Raw genomic sequence first — 10,600 nt, 5'->3', positions numbered from 1 at the left:
TTAACAGCAGGTGTTTATCATTAATGGTCAATCATCACTTCATTCGTCTCTTCATTGTCTATTTAACTTCATCACTTCTTCAACCCAACCACACCCACACTTGGCTTTGGTTTAGTCCACATTGACTTTAGTTTCTACAGAAGGTTCATGTGGGCTAAGTCAGATGGGGCCAGCATGGAACCCGGGGGCAAGACCAACTTGGGGCCCATATTGCAAGCCCATATGGGGCCTACATTGGCTCCACCAAGCACTGCTGGCTGGGAGCTTAAATCCTTGACAGGTAATGTATAAGGAATATTGTTAAAAACAGTAATGAATACAACCTCATTGTCTTGTCTCTTAATTCTTAAATGGATCATTACTTTTGTAAACTACTGTACTGTACTTGAGACTCCACAAGTCTATGTAGTTTGCACCGTATAACTAAAAATTCAAATTTGGTATTTAGAAGTTGAGAGGAGTGGTGGTACGATATTTTTGGTTTCTGAGATATTTGGTTTCACTAGGCAGAACTTATCATTTATTATGACTCAACTTAAATGTTCTGATTTCTTTGTATGAATTCAGTATTTGGCTTGATGGCTACATCTGGTGGAAATTGGTGTCAATAGCCCACTTAGAAATCACGTTACTGACAAAAATGCTGATGTGTCAAATACTTATTTTCCCCGCTGTATACTGCCGCCTGCTTTAACAGAGGTGAATGTAGCAAACGTCAAATATGGCCAGTGGATTTTTTTTTATAGATTTAGAGACTAAAAATGCAGGAAATTATTTAAACGGGATGATGGCGACAACCTACATGAACCACTGAACCACTGCCACTGTCAGGGTTGACAGGTATGCTCCATAGCACTTAGTGGTCCTTATGTTATTTTTCAATCCAAATAATTTAAAGTATAAGGACAAGAAAGTTCTCCATTCCCAAAGTACTTCTTATTCTGAACTTTTAATTGTAACATGTGGATTACAGGGCCATCTACTGACAAATACACAACACAACATTTCTCCATTACTTAAAGGGATTTTAATTTTCTGAGATACTGAATTGTACTAAAGTGTCAGGATGGACATAGACATTTGGGAAGGGGCCGCTAGCAGTTTATTACTTACAAAACCACAGTTCAAGACAAAAGATTATTAATGATATAATACCACAAGCCTTTTCTTCTGAAATATTTGCATAATGTGCAATGACCAATGTGTGCAGTTTGGAGCAGACTGAAAGTCATTATAACTACATATGTGATAAGCCAACATTACTCTTATTCATGTGTATTGCAACCGATACTTTCACGATGACCAATTATTTCTAGAAACTTGAAGTATTTAATGTTCGGACAGAGAATGTAATCTGACTTCTGGATGCATTGCTATTGACTTGTACATCCCAACAAGAGCAAACAATATTTGTCAACTAATAACTTGGATTTTTATATATCAATGCTTATTATGAATGGGAACTTTAATATATATCTAATTTGACAGTAATACACTTCTTTTGTTTCCTTAAGGTCAATTACTTATTGTATTACTCTTTAGATCTAACAACGTCTTTGTATCTTTGATAATTATTAACTTTGCTGTAAATATAAAAACAGTAAAATATAAAAATATACTAATCCTGCAATAAACACAAGTAAAATATTTTTGTTACTAAATGTTTCTTTACTATGGTAATTCAATTTTTACAATAAAAACAAAACAAAACAAAACTTTTTTTTACAATTCCAGCGTCCACTGGCGTCAAAACTGCACTATAAGGTCTTAAACGTGAAAACGAAAGAAAATGCATCTTACCTTCCATAAGCAGTAAAGGTATAAAAGAGAAAAATAAATTCTTCATATTGATGTAGTTAGAAAAAAATCCAAGTTCATAAAGTGAGGTTATAACTAATTAAAGTCGTTTAATAGCTCCTTGTGTTTCCGTGTTAATGTGCATTTAAGGGCGTCGTTTCTGACAGGCATCATTGATGCGCGATATAGTTTCTTTTTCCCTGTTCGTGATTATTGCGCACGTGTGGTCTAAGTTGTTCTTACGTTTTTACATACATTTAAAATTAATTTTAGTGCGAAAGTTTTTGTTGAATTATGATTTGGAAGTTAAAACGTCCGTACGCACATTTTACGAACAAATGTGTGCGTACGCAATACGCATGTTGAGTGAATGAGAGCCAATGGGTATTGTTTTGATTTTGATTGGTTCTAATATCGATTAGTTCATCGATTAATAAAAAATGTAGTTTTGCAGACATGGAATTTATTTGTGTGTTGTCACCTACATGTAATGCACTCAATATCTGTTACACATGAATTTTTATTATTGTTCATATTTACGCAACAGGTGGCATTTTGAAACAATTTTGTGTAAATGTTTCAGTTTAGTGCAAGGAAACATAACATTTCTCATCAGCGTAACAGATAAGAAAGCCTTCTGAGTCTAAATAAATGTGTTTTTGTTGTGCTTGAATTGAGTCAAGCTCGAAGTGTCACTCACATCTATTTGTTTATCTGTCATCATTCTCACAATGTTGTTCTTTATGTCTGGTGATCCAGATGAAATGAAGTCAGTGTCAGTGATGAAGGGAGATTCTTGTTACTCTACACACTGACATATAGACAGATTATCACATAATGGGGCTGTTTGGAACTCAAGGGACTCGGATAGCTGAAATCTATAAGAAGAGTATTGATTTGTACAAAAGTTTTAAGACATTTGGAGACTTTTATAAAGATCCTAAAGCTTACCGGGACAGTCGGCATAGTGCACATACACTTATAATTTTTATATTCGTTTAAATTGATTGAAGATAAAGAAAAAAGCATAACTACATTTTTAAAAAGAAAGTAAAATGACTAAACAAAAGGAAGAAAAGTATATAAAAAGTAGGCCATATGGGCAAGTTTTGTTACTAACAATAGGATGAATAAATGATGGTTTCTGCATGTTAACAAGAGGGAAATGTCTAACATGCTTAAAATACTAAAGAACATAAAGGCAGTGACCGCTATACTGTATCATCATTCACCCATAGGGTTTACTGCCTGAAGGCATTTATAATAATCAGTGTACTGTCTTTTGAAGAAGTGCACGTGGCGCCCCCTGGTGGTACGTGATCAAAACACCAACAAAATGCAGACCACCTGATTTTTTTTTACAAAAATGTTCCTATTAAAGCCAAAGTATCTTAGCTAAAAAAGGAAAATTATGGTCCCTATGAAGAGATTTGGAACAACTCCACATTGCATATACACTCACCTAAAGGATTATTAGGAACACCATACTAATTCTGTGTTTGACCCCCTTTTGTCTTCAGAACTGCCTTAATTCTACGTGGCATTGATTCAACAAGGTGCTGAAAGCATTCTTTAGAAATGTTGGCCCATAGTGTTAGGATAGCATCTTGCAGTTGATGGAGATTTGTGGGATGCACATCAAGGGCACGAAGCTCCCGTTCCACCACATCCCAAAGATGCTCTATTGGGTTGAGATCTGGTGACTGTGGGGACCATTTTAGTACAGTGAACTCATTGTCATGTTCAAGAAACCAATTTGAAATGATTTGAGGTTTGTGACATGGTGCATTATCCTGCTGGAAGTAGCCATCAGAGGATGAGTACATGGTGGTCATAAAGGGACTGACATGATCAGAAACAATGCTCAGGTAGGCCGTGGCATTTAAATGATGCCCAATTGGCACTAAGGAGCCTAAAGTGTGCCAAGAAAACATCCCCCACACCATTACACCACCAGCCTGCACAGTGATAACAAGGCATGATGGATCCATGTTCTCATTCGGTTTACGCCAAATTCTGACTCTACACTGAAAAAACGAACTTTTTGGTGTAGTAATATTTATTAGATTAACTCTCATAATTTCTACATAATAATATTAACATTTATTGAGAACTAGATTTTCCTAAGTAAAATGATGATCAATACACAATTAATTCATGTAAAAAATGAACTGTGTGGGAATAGTAAGTCTTATTAGATATTTTCTTGTATTATTTAACTGTTTTATAGTCACTGCACATAGTCCTAAAATAATTAAGTAAATTTTAATCAAAAACTTTAGCTTATCTTAGTTCATTTTACTTAAAAATATTAAATCCATTACACTAAAAAAATCTAAGTAAAATTTACTTACATTTATTTGCACATGTTGTAAGGAATACCCACAATTCTTTGCACCTGAATATTTTTATTTTTTAAGCTTTATCACAGAATAAGAAATGATAAGAACTTTAACTACACTGCAAATTCCTGGGAGTTAAATTAACACTGCTCAGTGTTTATATAGGTCCACTCTCCAGAGTGTTAAAAAAGTAACACCGGAGAGAGTTAAAAGCTACAATCTGTGACTTTATCCTCTCTATCACCATCTCTGTTTGAAAACTGAAATTGCATTTTACATCTTACTTTTACATCCTACTTGGGTTATTTTCTTAACTTAGGTTTAGATGTTGGCTGTTTCATTTAAAGTCACCATTATTGTGATCAGTGGTTGTTTTAATTGGACTTTGACTCTTGACTATTAGCTTGTTAGTTTTTTCTAACTGCTATATCTTAGTGTGTTTAAAACACATTGTTATAGCAAAGAAAAGGTTATTGTGTGATTGAATATTGATGATTAAAACAAAATGTCAAACATAATCATTTAGTGAACAGATTTATTAATATAGTTTTCCTCCCTCATCAGAAGCATAATTTTCTATCAATAATAAATTACTACAATTCAAGGTCCAGAACTCTCATAGCAGTTTGGCATTCTAAAATACTTTGATAGTATGCACAAAAACATTAACCGCTGAACAATCTAGATACACAGACATCAAGAATCGGAGTACGAATCTCAACAATGGTGACAAAGAATATGGTAAAAAAGTTCTTTATTTATTCATGCCGCAGTGCATTCTGGGAGTTCTGGATGATGTTTGTAATTTGTTAATACCCAGCATGCATTGCAGCATGAAGCTTTTCATTTTACTGTCACCATCATTGTGATCCACACTCCGATTCTTGATGTTTAAGTGTCCACATTATATTGCAGTTAATCTGTAAGTGTCAGTGCTTAAAAATGGTTCAGAATGAAAAAGTGCTATGAGATGGCTGGATCTCATACTACAGTATCATATTATTGACAGAAATAAACACTTCTAGTAAGAAGTCACTAAATTAATTCTTTTTAAGAGTGTTATTTCAAAGTATATCCTAATAACCATTATAATCATAGAAATGCACTAGTGTCTAACCTTTGGCCTCAAAAAACATGTTTTAACACATGTAATTACAACAGCCAAAAAAAGCTGAAAAGCTAAGACTAGGATTCAAGAGTCCAATTAAAACAACCACTAATCACAATAATGGTGACTTTAAATGAAACAGCCAACATCTAATCCTAAGATAAGAAAATAACTCTACAAGTAAGATCTAAAATGCAATTTCAGTTTTCAAACAGAGATGGTGATAGAGAGGATAAAGTCACAGATTGTAGCTTTTAACTCTCTCCGGTGTTACTTTTTTAACACTCTGGGGAGTGGACCTATATAAACACTGAGCAGTGTTAATTTAACTCCCGGGATTTTGCAGTGTACTTAAATATTTGTTAGCAAAATGTCATAAAGGTTTAAGCTCTTATATTATTGATGTTGTTTTGTTGTAAATAATAATTTTGTGAAGTCACCGTTCAGGTGATCAGTGTTTCTTTACATGAAGCCTGTTCAGAACAGTGTATTGTAATTCTCTCCACAGTGCTGGGGTGTATTCCAGAAAGCAGGGTTAACTTACCATCAGATTAACCCCGAACTTTGGGTTGATCAACCCCAAACTTGCTTACTCGGGGTATGTCGGTTCCAAAACACAGTTTAACAGTTAGTTTAATCAACTCGCTGAAAGTAACCCAGAGTTAACGCGCGCTCACTGTAACAACATAAAGGCATTGTCAATGGATCACAGATTTCACGAGTCACCATGGAAACGTCAGATGTTAAATGAGAAATAACATTATAAACCAATATTTTCTGGCAAAAGCAACGTTTTATAATCGGCTTAGAAGTGCGTGATTACAAAACAGATAAAATTAATTAAATAATTAATACGAACCTTTTTTACCCCATTTAAGTCCAATATTATATGTGTCTCAACGAAAATACACACACTATTATTTAAAATAGTCTAAAACAATCTAAAATAATTAATATACTAAAAATAATCATAGATTTTATATATGATTGTAAACATATGAATTATGAATATCTTTTCCCTTATGAAAAGTAACAATGGTTTTACTACAGTAAAAAAAACATGGTTACAGTAAAACCATGGTAACCACAAAATAACCACGGTTTTCAAAAAACATAGTTAAACCATGGTTAGTGTAGTAAAACCATGGTTCTGCTGATAGTAATCAATGCACCAAAAAAAAACATGGTTACTACAAATATACACCAATAAAACCATGGTTAATTTCATAAGGGTTGTGGCACATAGTGCAAATCTGTCATAAGGCTTATTTAAAGTTTTTTTTAATGATTGTATTGTGTAGGCATAAAATGCATGATAATATTCACTATATTGTACTTATTTTACTTCTGCTCCTTTGGGTGACCCTGTTTAGTTTTAGGACTTTCCTTGTATGACACTGTATCACCATCTTTTTTAACATTTACTGATAGCTGATAGATTAATGCACCCTCATTTAATTGTAAAGCTTCCTTACAGTCCATACAGATTTTCAATAATGTTATAATGTAATGCTTTTCAGTACACTACACTAAGAATGATCGTTCATTTGCATTGGACCATTAGGATCTGCTGTGACAGAAGTGGAGAATAGAAATGTTACATTAGTGTCAATAGTAACATGTTCTAATATGTCCTGTATCATCTAATATAACCAAATATCTAAATTTCCCTTTGCTAAAAATGATAGCTCGGGAAAGCAGCTGCAAAAGGCCCATTTTAAAGAAAAAAGGGTGATTTAGAAAAAGGACAACTAGATCAAATGTAGAGAGGAGGCTAAGGATCTGAAGTGCATGTTTAAGAAATATGATACTATGAAATATATATTTATAATTTCATTTCATTGTGTACATGATTCTAACTGATAATAGAAAATTTCTGACCACTATGCCATGTCTGTGATTTAATGGTGTTTCATCTAATGAAGTCTGTGCTTTATCTGTGTCATTCTGTGGGTCAGGTTAGATGCACATGCCTATCAGAGACTGCAGGCAGGGGTAACTTCTGTCCCTCAGTAATTACTATTATGATAGGCATCATGTGTTTCTATTTGTTACCCATTTACTGTAACATTGTCACTTAAGTAACATAGGTTAAGATTTCTGGCTCAATAATGACAATGTATTTGCACACACATTTATTATAACTTTAGGTTCATCTCAAATTATCTAGTAAGTGAAAGATGAGGTTATTTATGAATTGACAAAATTGATATGGAAATGTACTTTATTCTTAACATTAATTAACTGATGGAAATGTGTTTAATACATCCACTGATATTTGGAGATATATTAATAATGAACATAATTAAATGTATAATATTTAGTCCGAACACAAATATCAATCAATTTTTATTAGTAATGGACATAATTAAATTTATAGTAATTAGTCCAATCACAAATATTAATCCATGTTATTAAAACAATAGTTTCTTTAAAAAAATTCATATCACACATTTTTTAAGAAAGCAATAAATATTCGCGCGGTAAATGTAATAAAATAAAATAAAATAAATGCTTTAACATTGTAATATTATGCAAAATATATGCTTCCACGGCCGCTGTACGCTCATCATAAGTACACGCATGCGCAGACATCCTCCGGAGCCTCGTTTTATTAAGTAAACTCAACTTACTCTGCAACATAACCTGCTCCGGAGCAGAGAGTTATCTTCAGAGAGTCAGTTGCTATGGTTACTTACATAACCCGAAAGTTACCTCCGTTTTTGGAACCGAAAGCAGAGTTTATCCCCTTACTTACTTCTAAACTTACCCGGGTAAGCCACATAACCAGCTTTCTGGAATACACCCCTGATAATGCATGTCAGAAACACAGTTTGTGTGTGTTTCTGTTCCGAATCAAGTTTATTCAATGACTGACTTGTTGTCAGTCATGAATTGTGTGTTATAATGCCATTTATAACACTTAAAAGAACAATGTCCATATTAATATGTTAAAGAAAATAACAAACAGAAAATACGATTTATTTAATATTATTAGGACAGCAATGCTTCAATTTAAAAAAAAAACCTAATAGACTTTACCTAAACGATTAAAATAAATCTAACTTCTAAATAAAATAATTAAGTAACATTTAATTAATTATTTAACATATGTTTTATCATGCAATTTTAAGTAAATTTTATTTGATTTTAGTAGGTAAGTTTTACTTATAAAAAAGCAGTAAATTTTACTTAAAAAAAGTTCGTGCAAATTGTTACGAGGATTTTTTTAAGTAAATTTTACTAGTTGTTTTTTTCAGTGTACCATCTGAATGTCTCAACAGAAATCAAGACTCATCAGACCAGGCAACATTTTTACAGTCTTCAACTGTCCAATTTTGGAGCTCGTGCAAATTGTAGCCTCTTTTTCCTATTTGTAGTGGAGATGAGTGGTACCCGGTGGGGTCTTCTGCTGTTGTTGCCCATCCGCCTCAAGGTGCATGTTCAGGGAGCAGAGATCAGGGAGCTCGTCACGTGCTGAAGCTGAGATCATTCGCCAACATGACAGAACAGCGCATTATGCACTTCTTATGATCTTATCATGAACTAAAATGGTATCTAGAGAGAGATATCACAGGTATCAAACCTCAGCCACTGTCGAAAAATGCGGTCGACAATGTTGGAGGTTAAAATGGTGTTGGAGGACTGCTGGGAAAATGGTCATAAAAAGCTGTCAAGTTTTGGATGGACGGCCAAGGAGGAACCACAGAGAATGGGATTAAGTTATTTTAATATTGCCCTTACTGTGCAGGTCAGCAAATCCTCCTCGGCTTTTCCCAATGCCTTTGACTGATACAATTGCAAAAGAAAAGCATAACAATACAAGTGTGTTAGAAAGTTTAAGTGTACAGCAATACATATATCAAAATTTTATTGTGCAAATATACACTGATGGCTCAAAAAATCCAACATTTGGGAAAACAGCTGTAGCGGTATATATAGGCATTAAACAGACATTAAACCATTCACAAATTCACATTAAAGTGGCATTAAGTAAAACAGAAATGATTCAATTCGGCAAAAGAAATGGAATGAAGGAACAAAAGATTGACATTTTTACAGCATACAAGAAAAAGATGGTTCAGAGAGAACAGGAAAGAGGACGTTTTAGTCATCGGACTTTGTTTATTTAATCAGTGCTCATAAAATATTTGGTAAACGTGAAAAATGGTAATTGTGGTAAATGTTGGTTACACTGCAAAAATTAGCTGTAATTATGCAGCTGGTTGCCAGTAACTTACTGTAGAAGATAAAGACTGAAAATGTTTCATGTTCATTTAACTTTAAACAAACTGTTGCCAGTAAATAACATAAATCTACAATAAGTTCCTGGCAGATAGTTGCCAGTAATACCCAGTAATACTGTAATTTCTACAGAAGTTTTTACAGTGTAGCTGAAAATGTAAAACACTTACAGAATGTGAGGTTTGTAAAAGAGAGCGATCCCAGCTAAGACAAGCTTTAATATAGAAATAAATTCAGGCTCTCCTAGGAGAGGGTCCTAAACAATCAAGAATCAATCAGGAGTTACTTTTCTTGAGTAAAAGTACAAAAGTACTTTTTACTTAAGTAAAAGTAAAAAATATATTAGATGTTTAATGTACTTAAATATTAAATATAAACCAAAAACTTAAAATAAAGAAATGTAGTGGAGTAAAAATTATGATAATATGTTTTGGAATGTATGTTTTCCAAAGAAAAACACTGATAAAATACGAATACTTAAAAATGTACTTTTGTGTAGAAAGTAAAAATACTTTAGTAGTGTCCGCCTTGGTTTAAAATTTCTTTCCATTATGGGTTTCACACACCTTTTCAGGTGGCAGGGACGCACATTTTAAGTTGGTTTGCCACACTGAAAAAAAACAACTTGTAAAATTTACTTAAAAAAATCCTTGTAACAATTTGCACGAACTTTTTTTAAGTAAAATTTACTGCTTTTTTATAAGTAAAACTTACCTACTAAAATCAAATAAAATTTACTCAAAATTGCATGATAAAACATATGTTAAATAATTAATTAAATGTTACTTAATTATTTTATTTAGAAGTTAGATTTATTTTAATCGTTTAGGTAAAGTCTATGAGGGTTTTTTTGAAAATTGAAGCATTACTGTCGTAATAATATTAAATAAATTGTATTTTCTGTTTGTTATGTTCTTTAACATATTCCTATGGGCCTAGTTATTTTTAGTGTTATAAATGGCATTATAACACACAATTCATGACTGAGAAGAAGTCAGTCATTGAATAAACTTGATTTGGAACAGAAACGCACACAAACTGTGTTTCTGACATGCATTATCAGCACTGTGGAGAGAATTACAATACAATGTTCTGAACAAGGTTCATG

This window comes from Misgurnus anguillicaudatus, chromosome 23, assembly GCF_027580225.2.
Source record: "Misgurnus anguillicaudatus chromosome 23, ASM2758022v2, whole genome shotgun sequence".
NCBI classification, from domain to species: Eukaryota; Metazoa; Chordata; class Actinopteri; order Cypriniformes; family Cobitidae; genus Misgurnus; species Misgurnus anguillicaudatus.
This window is presented reverse-complemented; position numbering follows the sequence as displayed.